Source organism: Eucalyptus grandis, chromosome 3 (assembly GCF_016545825.1).
Source record: "Eucalyptus grandis isolate ANBG69807.140 chromosome 3, ASM1654582v1, whole genome shotgun sequence".
Lineage (NCBI taxonomy): Eukaryota > Viridiplantae > Streptophyta > Magnoliopsida > Myrtales > Myrtaceae > Eucalyptus > Eucalyptus grandis.
In genome coordinates, this window is record NC_052614.1 from 50,280,420 (window position 1) to 50,293,368 (window position 12,949).

Consider the following 12,949-nt stretch of genomic DNA (forward strand, 5'->3'; position numbering starts at 1 on the left):
AAGAGACAATGATATCTTCGAATGATTTCTTGAAATCTTAACTCCAAGAATGTATGCAGCTTCACCCATATCTTTTATCTCAAAGTTGGAAGATATCCAACTTTTAATAATATTAACAAACTCCTTATTGCTTCCGACAATCAGTATATCATCAACATATAATGACATGATCACAAAATGATCTTTGGACCTTTTGATATATACACAATAATCCTCATCAATCATTGTAAAATCATATCCCATTATGGTATTATGAAAACGTATATACCATTGTTTCGACGACTGTTTAAGGCCATATATCGATCTCAAAAGTCGACATACCTTTTGTTCTTGGCCTTTCATAATGAAACCAACAGGTTGTTCCATATAAATTTTTTCGTCTAATTCTCCATTGAGAAAAACAGTCTTTACATTCATTTGATGTAACTCAAGATCCATACTTGCCACTATTGTCAGAATAATGCGAATTAAGGTAAATTTCACGACAGGAGAAAATGTTTCCTTATAATCAATTCCTTTCAGTTGATTATACCCCTTCGCCACAAAGCAAGCCTTATGCCTTTCTATCGAGCCATCAGCTTTACGCTTAATTTTGAGAACCCATTTGTTTCCAATGGCTTTTCGTCCTTTTGGAAGATCAATCAGTTCCCAAATATGGTTTGATTTCATTGACTCCATTTCCTCTTTCATTGCATGTATCCATTTTTTCTTATTAGGGTAACTTAGAGCCTCATTTACATTCCTTGACTCATCTTCATCTTGCGGAGCAACCATAAAAGTTTCCCCTTCAATGTCAAAACGTCGACGGGGAATACTTTTGCGACTTGTTTGCCGTACGGGAGATGGTACACTTTGCACATTATTCCCCATTATGCTCCCACTCAGATTAGATAATGATGATATCGTCCCATCATGTGGTTATAATTGAAAGTGAGTTGAATTAAATTCATCACTTCTTATGTTACTCCCACTTGGACGAACTTCACTAAATTTATTATCTGGATCTAAAGTTTCAAATAGAAAGTAGTCCTCACCTATTTCGCCATTTTTAGGAAAATCATTCTCTAAGAATGTGACATACTGTGATTCAAACTCAGTTATACTCCCACTTTCCTGCTCACCTATGAACACATACCCTTTCGAGTGTTGAGAGTATTTTATGAAAATACTCTTATTTCCTCTGGGACCCAATTTCCCAAACTTGTGAGAGGGCTCATGAGTATAGGCAGCATAACCTCGTGGCTTAAGAAAACTTAAGTCCGGTTTTCTACTTGTCCATAACTCATATGAAGTGGAAGTAACTGATTTGGAAGGCACTTGATTAAGTATATAGGCAGCAGTTAACAACGCATCACTCCAAAAAGTGATAGGTAAGTTAGCATGCGCCATCATGGACCTAACCATTTTCAATAGGGTTCTGTTCCTTCTCTCCGCAACACCATTTTATTGAGAAATATATGGAATAGACAACTATCTTTCTATTCCTTTTTCATCACATAATTTTCTGAACTCATCAGATAAATATTCTCGACCTCGATCGGATCTCAATACTTTTATTTTCTTGTCTAATTGATTTTCTACCAAGTTCATAAACTTTTTGAAACAACTCAATACTTCAAATTTATGAGAAATCAAATAGACATATCCGAATCGAGTATAATCATCTATAAATGTGATGAAATAAATAGCCCTATACCTTCCTCTCACATTCATTGGACCACAGACGTCAGAATGGATTAAATGCAAAGGAAATTCAGCTCTTTTCCCTTTTCCAAATGGTTTACTTGTTATTTTCCCTACTAGGCAATGCTCAAATATGGGCAAATCGACTTTTTTAATGTTACCTAACAAGCCCTCTTTGGCTAGTCTATTCATACGTTATTGGCTAATATGACCAAATTTAGCATGCCACACATTCACATCATTATCATATGAAGTAGAAGACGTGAAAAGGGAATAACAAATATTGACATCACCACAGTCAACATTTAGTATAATAAAACTTTTCAGAAAATGACCACAACCATAGTAGTTTGTATCCAAATACAAATTTACACCGCTATTATGGAAGTTCACACTAAAACCAAGCTTAACCAACACTAAAACATACACAAAATTCCAACAAATCTTTGGAGCATACAATACATCATATAGGAACAAAGTGCGTTCACCACACATGTTCAGTTGACAGGTGCCAATTCCTATTATTTCTGCTCTGGAGTTGTTTCCTACATAGATCCACTTAGTTCTAGTTGGTATTCATTGGAATTCCACGAAGGATTCTTTATCCTTTGTTACATGGTCTGTTGCTCTTGAATCTACAGTCAACAAAGGATTAGATTCAACTAAGAATACAGAACTTGACACATTAGCAAAGCTCTTAAGATGGTGAGTACCTTCTTTAACTCGCGACAGTCGCGAGCGTAGTGACCCTTCTAGTCACAGTTCTAACACTTCACTCTTGAAATACTTTTCACTCGAGGATGTTTTCCTCTCTTATGTTGGTCAGCTCTTGGTTTCTTGCAAGAAGGACTTGATCCCTTGCATTTTTACATATTGAACGAATCAATGCGCTTGCGCTTAGAGCTCGAAGCTCCTTTTGAGCTAGAAGCAATATAGCAAATATGTGTTTCCTTCTCAAATGCCCTGAGGCAGTCATCTGCTAGCTCAAGGTGGCGCACAACATCCTCAATTTCTTTCATAACATGGTCAAGAGCTTCTAGTGCTTCTTACTTTTCAAGCACATATTGAATTTTCATATTCAATATTTCACAATTCTCGCCGTTCATTTTGTCTTCTTTATTCAAATCAGCAATTATGTTCTTAGTTGCTAAAGTCATCGATCTAAACATAGCAGACACATATGCACGAATTATTAATGCCTATCATTTATGCATCAATTTTGCATAGACCCATCATATTAATGAATAATTTTTAAGTATGGTTTCAAAGTTAAAATGTCACTATGTTTCCAATCATCATCCAAAAAATCCTAACTCAAAATTATCATTAACATAATTTTCTATGCAAAATAAGTTCAGCAAAGTCACTAAAACTTTTTCGAACTTCCCACAATGAATTGTAAATTAACATACAATTTACAGCAATAAATAACATTGAACTTTCAATAATCAAACATGTCCATCACACTAAGTAATATATTCAGATGAAAAAATATCAACATAGAAAGAGATATCTATACCTAAAACATCTCAAACTAATCTAAAAAATAAATAGGGAAAATCTTTTCTAATCTATCAGTAAAAATCTCTAAGAAATCTGAAGGCACATTGGCCAACCAAGGAAAGACTTTTGGAGAGCTCTCATGCCACCTCCAAGGCGTATCCACTCTGTGCCATGTGGCACTCATCCTAAGGGCTAAAGTTTTAATTAACTCTATCCTATAGTATTCTCTTACAAAAGTTACTGTAAGCCTCCTATAATCCGGGACCACATTGACCTCCCATAGGCGATCTAACACTGCTTGCCATTCAAGTGGAAGAGTATTCATTAAAACTGACATCTTCTCAAAATCCGGCATAGGATAATCATTCCAGATGATTTCTTGTATCATCTAATTGACCCTGACCACGTGTGATACTACATCACTGTCATTCCACCAATAATTAGCTAACTCTATTATTAGCCCTTTAAGTCTTGCATTTTCTTCGTCCGTTCTCGGAAATGTAGGTATGCGTGCATAACGCATCATAGTTTCTGTAACAAATGCAGTACAAAAATGGATTACTTATAATTCATAATGAACAAAAGGGAAAATACAGAATTTTCCATGGTTCATGCAACAAATGCAGAAAAAAAAAAAATGGATTACTTATAATCCATAATAAACAAAATTGGAAAATACAAAATTTTCCTCTTTTTTTTCTTTTTGGCCGGTCAACGGTGGTCAACGGCGGTCAACTCCAGTCAATGGTCAACGGATGACTAGGTCGAGTCAATGGGTCAATGGGTTGGGTCAAACGGGTCAGGTCAACGTGTCAAAGGCAGTCAACGGTCAACGGGTCAAGTCAACGGCCGTTGGGTCGGGTTGAATCGAGTCGGACCGGCCGGGTTGATTGGACCGGGTCGGATCGGTCCGATCGGACGGGCCGGATCGGACGAATCCACCGGCACGCGCCACACACGTGCGTGGGCCGACGTCACGATGACGTCAGCCGGCGCGTGGGTGGCACGCGCCAGCACCTCGTGTGTGCATTGCACACGCTTGGGGCTGAAACGGCGGGTGCGATGCACGCGCCTGCGGGGGACCGAATTAGCGTGTGCGTTGCACGCGCCGATGACCCCTGTTCGTTCCGGCGGCGCGTGGTGGCTTGTCTGGTGGCGATCTGCCACTCGTTTTTCTCGTATCGACGAGACCTTCGATCCTACGCTATCAAAAACAAATTTCGACTTGCAGAAAATCACAAAAGAGAGCGAACAGTGACGCGGGTTTCGGGTTTTTCCGTCCCTAATCAACCGGCAAAGTGGCTTTTCTCGAATTTCGACCACAAAAATAATTCAATAACATAAAAAGGGGATCGGGAAACATGAACTACGGCTCTGATACTAATGTTGGGAATTACTGATTTCCTAAAATGGATTCAACACTAAATCGAACCCCTAAAACGAATGCGGAAGACGAGCCCAAGAACAAACATATATCACCGATCAAAGACACACCACGGAATCGAGCGTACCTTATTATCCATAGATTAAACATCAACATTGAAGTTTGAGGAAGAATCCTGATCCCATTCTACCGAGGAGTGTACTGTTGCTATTAGGAGGAGAAAACTTGAAAAGTCGTACTTTTCTTTTCCTTTGGAGCGTTCTTTTTGTCTTACGTTGTCCGGAGGGGAGAGAGCGTCTTCACGTACGTACGCCAAAAGGTACATTCCTTTTTCTTTTTACTTTCCCTCGAAGCGTCTCTTCCAAAGGACACATCCCCTCAACGTAACACCTCCTCCAAAAGACGCAATCTTTCTTCCATGGGCCCTTAACCTGCGGGCTGGGTTCTTAGGCCCATCATGGGCGGACGGGCCTTAAGCCCATCATCATACAAATAAAACCATCAATTACAATATGCGTCATACTAAGTTTGGGATCAAAGGTACCCGTAGTGAAGAAATTATCAACCATTTTGAATATATCTTGCTGAATATCAGTCCAGTAATGGTGATAAAATTGCACGTTAAGCCCATCGGGTCCAGGTGCCTTAGTGGCTCCCATTTGAAAAACTGTCTCCTTCACTTCCTCCATTGTTACCCTTCTCATCAAGGCCTCATTCATTTCCTCGTTGACAAGGTGTGGACATTGATTTAGGACCGGTTGAAAGTTCTTGGGTCCTTTAGTGGTGTAAAGGGATTGGTAAAATTGGCCAATGTGTTGCTTTAGTGCTTTAGGTTCCCAACACCAGTGGTTGTCATTCATTTTCAGTATTAAAATTCTATTTCATAACCTCCATTGGACCGTGGTAGCATGGAAGTATTTGGACTTTCTATCCCCCCACCTTAGCCAGTTTATGCAAGATCTCATACTCTAGTATATTTCTTCCTGCCTCCATAATTGTTCAATCCGTTCTTTGATTTGTTGGGCCTCCTCCCTGTACTTGGTGCCTTCAAGACTGTTAGTCAACACGATTAGCCTTCTCTTTAGGTGCTCAATTTGCTTGTGCATGTTAGAGAATCTCGTTTTGCTCCATAGTCCCAATGCACCAGACACCTTTTGTGACTTTTGTACTAAGTCTCCGAGTGTGTTATGGTGATCATTCCAAGATTCTTTAACAATTTCCCCACATTCCGGGTCTTCTAACCAATATGCCTCAAATCAAAACTCTTTTTTCCTTTTTATGATATTTGGATGTAAATTGAGGATAGAAGGGCTATGGTTAGTACCTATAGCTGGCATAGCAACAGCCTTTGCATTTGGAAATTCCACTCTCCATCCTACGTTGCATGAAACCCTATCTAGGCGTTCTCTGACCAAATTTTCCCCATTTTTGTTGTTTGACCATGTGTAGGCACAACCCTTACTTTCGATATCTATTAAGGCACAATCATTCAGCATCGCCCGAAAGGCCACCATTTGATAATGATCCATCCCTCGTCTTCCATCATTTTCCCAGTAATTGAGAACCCCGTTGAAATCCCCCATGCAAATCCATGGTAGGGTATTGATATGGTGGATGGCCCAAAGTTTTTGCCATAAGCAATTTCTCTTTTGGAATTCAATAAAGGCATGTAGAAATGATACTCTCATCAGGGTGCCATAAGTAGGGTCCCTACAAGTGATATCAATTAGCTCCTCTAAGTGCTCCTGTACTTCCACCATTATATCCTCATTCCAAATTGCTATTAGATCCCCTGCCATGCCAAATGGATCGATGATGACTGACTTCTTGAAATTAAGTTGTTGTCTAAACTTGTCCACTGTTTTTTTATTCTTGGTTTCCATGAGGAACACCAAGTTGGGTCTATCTAGAGCCACTAGGGCTCAGAGATGCTGGAACGTCAGGGCAGACCCCAATCCTTGACAGTTCCAGCTCAAAATTTTCATTTATCCCCCAGTGGCTTATTAGGGCTAGTCACCAAAGCCCATTCATGCACCCCATCGTCCACCTGGATAGGTGTTTCGAGAAGTAGAGTCTCATCAATCACATTTGCACCCATCCCTTGTAAGTTGTAATTCTTGGCCCTCTTCATTTTCTTGCTCGTCGAAGGAATATGGCCCTTCTTACTCTTTTTATGTAATGTAGATGTACTGTCGAGAATTGTTTCTACCCATGGTGAGTTCGAGAGAAGAAGTTGAGAGCCTTTCTCTTTTGCCTTTCACTATCGAGGACACACCGGCTATACTTTTCCCTTTTAACTTAGATGATTCTGAGGGTTGAAATTCCATGGAATTCCCCAATTGCATCTCATAGTTCTCATTATTGGTCGGGACCTCCATGGTGCCAACCAGTGTAGGTGTTTCTGAGATTGTTTCTTTCTCCTCACCAGATATATCTTCCCCATAATACATTTTCCAAAAATGACTATTTTCCTTAGCTTCTGCTTTTAGCCAATATCCAAAGTTTCCAACTTCTTCCTCCCTAGGCCTTGGTTCCTCGTAAGGAATTTCCTCACAGTTTGTGGTATAGTGGCTTATTTGGCCACATGAATAGCAAAAATAAGGGAGCCTCTCATACTTAAAGTCAACCCATATTTGATCATCATCGAAATTAACCAATGCTCCTGGCCACAAAGGGCGTGACAGATCTAAAAGCACACGCACTCTTCCCACCTTGCATGGGCTGCCATATTTTCCATCTATTTTTAGTTCCACCACCTTTCCGATCTTTTCGACAACCTCCATCATCGTCTTTTCAATAATTTGAATTATTGGAATTCCAAGCACTTGCACCCAGAATGCACAATGAGTAAAAACATGACGGTGGATATGTACCTTAGGTGTGACATCATGAATTTCAAGTTCTGTTTTCAATTGAATGAGTCGGGCTTTTCATCGACGCGCCTATAGTTCTTTTTCCTGAGTTGGCCACTCACGGAATAATTAGTTTATTTGGTGAAGCTGTTAAGGGATTTTAACGCAACAGACTTAAGAATTCGACCAAGAATCGATCACTTGACTGTACTAATCTGCAAGGATCACTATGGCACAGTCAAAAATCGATTAGAGACCAGAGATAGGTCGATTCGACAGAACCATGTGATTAAGTGTGTGATTTCACCTAATTATAAAGTTCTTGTCGATTGGCACTAAATCGATTTTTTTCTGTTTTGGTACCCTGTGTCCATATTTGAAATCTTGAGATTTTCACGACAACCGAGAGTCACCAATGAGTCAAAGATGTACAATGTGGCTCAAAAATAATTAACCATAGGTTAATCGCACTAAAAATTCCTAAAAGCTACCCGGTAGGTTAGGTCACGCTAAAACTGCGTCCGATTGAAATTAACCATGAAATTGAACTTAATTTCAGAAATTGAAAGTTCTATCATGTCACGATTTATTTTAGGAACGTCAACTCATCCTTCAAAGAATTTTCGGCGAACCCGGGATTTTACGAAAAATCAACTTCGGACGTTTCGAAAAAGAAAGAGAATTTGGTTGGCCATTTTCAAGTGGATTTTTGACCTTCCAAAAAGGACTAGTTTGTGAAGGCAAGTGTGGAAATTGGCATGGGCACTTTCCTCAACAATTTGGCCATCAAATTGGAGAGATTTGTTAAGAAATTGAATTTTAGGATAAATTGGAAAATGAAAGTAAATTCGGATGGGAGAGAGAGTGGCCAATTTTGCTGCCCAAAGTTGATCATTTGTGGGATTAACACACAAGAAAGTAATAGGGGACCAAGCATTGATGAGTGGATAATTTTGTTTGACTTCCCCCCCCCCCAATTCGCAGCTTCCACCTCACGCCAAGCTAGCTGCTCTCCTCTCCTTCGTGTGACGGTCTCCTCTTCCTTGGACCAAAACCAGCTGCTTCTGCGTCTCTTTCATTCTTCCTTCGAAGACTCCAGCTGCTTCATTTGAATTTTTTCAGCCCCACGTCTTTTGTCCCTCCACCGAAGCAACCCTTTGCAGCTCCCATCTCCACTGATTCCTCAGCTCGCTGCCACACACCTGCAAGCTCCCTCACGCCTGCGTGTCAGCTCCCTTCTTCGCCTCATGTTTTGCCATAACTCAGCACCACATAAACCCCCATTAGCGAACAAAACTCCTTCGCACGCTTGCAACCGTCCATTCCCATTCCCTCCATCCGTGCTCCAACTTCATCGAGACAACCCCACCAATCAACTCCAGCGGTCAGTTGATCGCAAGCCTCCACGCCAGCAACGCCATTTTGTTGCGTGACCCCTCCCCCTTGTCTACTTTCCCCTCATGACCAACATTCTCATCGCAGCCCAGTTGAGTCCCACATCCACCCCCAAATAGCCGCAGCAAGCCAGCAGCTCCTCTATCTTCGTGTTGTACTCGCACCACCAACTACGAGCCACCGAAGTTAGCTCAGTCCAAAGCTAGAATCGAGCAACCCAATAGTGGGCTTTGTGGCCTTTTTCGAGCCCTCCAAAGCTCCCGTTAGCGCCGCCATAAGCTCGAGTTTCAGCCGTCATTGACTCATCGGCCCGTAAAACCAGTGAGTTTACTCATTAAACTCTGCTTATGGAGTTAATGATGATTATGGGGTGTTTAGCTTAGGTTAATTAGGGTTTAGGTGATTAGTTAGAATGTATTAGTGATTTACTTATTTGTTTGTGCATGTTGGATGGTTAGAATAGACTAATTAGAGACTAGATAGATCATACTATTTATCTAGATAGGTTCGAGAATTTTCCCGACCCGTTTAGGCGGTTAATTGAGCTTTTTTCGGCCCAAGTTGGTATTTTTGGTAATTAATTGTATTTATTTAATTATTTTGGTAATTAATTAATCAATTAATTATTTTCTGGAAATTATACCGAGATAACCGGTGATCGGAATTTCGTGCTGATTGCAATGGTGTGCTTAGTTTCTGCAATTGAATGCTATATTATGCAAATTGAGTGGAAATTGTAATTTTGGGCATTTATCACAAAATTGTGAAATCTTAGTTTTTTTAATCAGAAAATACCGGGGTGTCAGTTTTTAACACTGAAAATATTTTCAGACACTATATAAATAGTGGGATTTTTGAAAAGAAATATATTACATTTTTGGCTCAGACGGACCGTGTACCCACACACGATTATTTTTATCGGATATTTTTAACACAACGAAAATAGGCCAAGTTCGCTATTTTAATTGAGGAATTGGTGTGCAAAGAACAATGTCCTTGGTTGGTTTTGGGTGATCGAGTGATGGGGTATAGTCATGGTAAGGTGACTATTGAACGTTGAGGTGACTTGTGTTATGTTGAGAGAACCCGATGTGTTGTGAGCAGGTAAAGGACTAAGTACTACCGAGGATGAAAGTTCGTATGGGTCACCTCTATAGCATTATACTATTGCTTATATATGTGAATAGGCTGTGAGTAGGTAAAGGACTAAGTGCTACACGATAGCGAGATTTCGTGTGAGTTATCTCTAGTGCCTTGTACTATTACTTTTTGAAATCAAGGGCTAAGTGTTACATGGCGACTTGAGTCACATGGGAACTACCTTTAGAGCCTTGCAGTATTATCATGCATAGTAAAGGGCTAAGTGCTAGACGATAGCGAGACTTCATGTGAGTTACCTCTAGTGCCTTATACTATTATTATTTTTTTTTTTGTGATCAAGGGCTAAATGCTACATGATATCGAAACTTGTGTGAGTCACCTCTAGTGCCTTGTACTACTACTATTTGTGGTCAAGGACTAAGTACCGCACGATGATGAGACTTCGTGGGGGTCACCTCTAGAGCCTTGAGTTTGTTATTGAGTTAGAGCCTCAAGTCTAGTATTGAGTTGGAATGTTGAGTTTGAATTTTGAGAGTGAATATCGGGTGTGGATGGAACCACTAATATGAATTGTCCGCGCCTGATTATGGGACGAAATTGTGACACGGTATTGGCTGTGTCATAACGATTTAGCCTTATAATTGGGACCCCTGTGAGCGATTGTTTAATTGAATTGTGTTAACATGCAGGAAGGAATTAAGGCAAGGTAAGTCTTTTATATTGTGTGCATAGATTGCCTCTAGGTGTATTTCCTTTCTAGTCAAGGTTTAGGGGGTAAATTTGCTGAGATTTATATCTCACCCCGTCGTGGATTATCATTTTCAGGTCCCTAGTGTGAAGAACCCGGAGCTTGAGGCGGAACAGTCAGGAGCATGGGTGGCTTAGTAGTTTTTTTAGGAGATAGATCTCCTATACATAGACCCTAGAGTTAGCCTTTGTGTATAAACTAGTTTGTTTATATAAAAGTGTGCTTTGGTTGTGAAATTGGTTGGCCTGTTTTTCTATCCTATGTCTGTTGTTGTCAAGGTATTAATTAATTCGTCTCTGCATGTGCAATAAAATGAAAGAGTCGGCGACTCGTCCTGGGAAGTCGCAATTTAATCGATCGCCGAGGGATGGGCACGAGCTCGAGGTTCGGGATGTGACATCCCCGCTCGGAGTGGTATCGAGCTGGTCGTGTTTGGAGTGATAAGATGCGATGGGCCTTGGGATAGTTAGTAGGAAATGCATTTTCCTTATGCTAATGCATATGATTGATAGATTATTTTGTGTGGGTCGCTCAGTTTTCTAATTCTGTGTGGAATTGGAAAGTAGGTTTTTGTAAAAAATTTGCATAATGAGTGATCATGAGCAAAAGAGTCCTAGAAAGAGAACCATTAGACTTGTTACTCGGGTTAGGACGCCGACAAGGGTCATTACCTGAAGGGGTCATGGTAGAGTGCCGGCTTAGGCTAGTGCTAGTGGTGTGGCACCGCCTCCTGTTGGTGTTGGGGTAGCAGCTCTTGGTGAACCCAGAATCGAAGGGATCATGCAGGCATTAAAAATGCTTGGAGCTCTGATGGGGTAGCAAGCCTAGAATCAAGCTGTCGCCACTATCGTTGCCACTACAGCCTAATGCTACTGTTGCCATTGTCGTCGCTACCGCACCTACCGAAGTTCCAATTGGAAACGTAGTTGTGAAGAGAGAGGTTGATGCATAAGCTCGTGAAGCAGTTCTTGAAGCTGAACCCGCTAAGGTTCACCGGTGCAAGAGATCCTAAGGCTGCAACGCTCTGGATCCAAGGCCTAGAGAAAGCTTTTGCACTTCTGATGTGCACTGAGGAAGAAAAAGTTGTCCTGGCAATATACCAGCTGCAGGGTAACGCGAATACTTAGTAGAGATACACCAGAGGTATCGTTTTCCCCGAAGGTATATTTCTAGTGTGAAACGCCTTTCTCAGAGCCTTTAATGGCAAGTACTTTTTGGGTAACACTTGAGAGCAGAAGATGGAGAAATTCTAGTACCTCCGTCAAGGCATGCTAACAGTGGATCAGTATGAAGCCAAGTCTGTGGAGTTGTCTCAGTACACTTCGAGATTGGTAGAAGATCCGGAAGGCAAAGCACGGAGGTTCAGGAATGGCTTCCGGCTAGAGTTGAAGAACCCACTGGTGCCGCTGGACCTGAAGGATTATAATGAGGTATATGGTCAGGCCCAGTTGATAGAGAGAAGTTTGAGTGAGCAAGCCATTGTGTCTAGGTCAAGGTTCGGGTCAAGCAAGGATGAAAATAGGTTTGGGAAGAAACCTATGACCGAAGGAAGGTATCCCATTCCCCCCAACAAAAAGGATGGGATTGGAAAGTCAACGCCCAACATGAACGATGTGTGTTGTTTCTGTAGGAAAAGACATGGTTCAGCTCCATGTTATACTAGGACGGGAGCTTGTTTTAAATGTGGCCAGTTCAAGGATTGTTCACGCAGGCAAATGGGAACACAACAGCTGCTACCGATGCCACCGATGGGACAAAACAAAGGGAATGCACCGCAAATAAGACGCCACTAGGATGGCGAAGGGGACATTAATGAACCAAGCCATACACCGATCATGGGAAGAATGTTTTTGGGGTAATTTTATCAGAGTGGCACAGTGGAATTTTGGTTAAGTTTGTAGAATTTTAGTTTGTTGTAATGAAGTTATAAAAAGGAGAATCACTGACTAGGGATGTACTCGACTATTTCGCTTATGTATAACATTGATGTCATATATGAAAAGAGTTAGCTTAAGGAACCTCTTGTTGTGATGAACTGTTGTCATGAAGTATTCCAGTTTAATCCGTTAGCGGGTGAAAGTTTCGAGTTCATTGAGAGTCGAGAAGGACCCTCGATTACCTTAGGCTGCGCATGACAACGCTTCTGTTCCCGGGAAGAGTTTTTTTTTTCAGAAATAGTTCTTTTCTATTTCTGCTCCGGGGAACAATTTCTGAGCAAAAAAACCCGTTTGATAACTGCACAAAATTTCTATTTCTGGAACAAAAAAGGAACAGAAACACGTT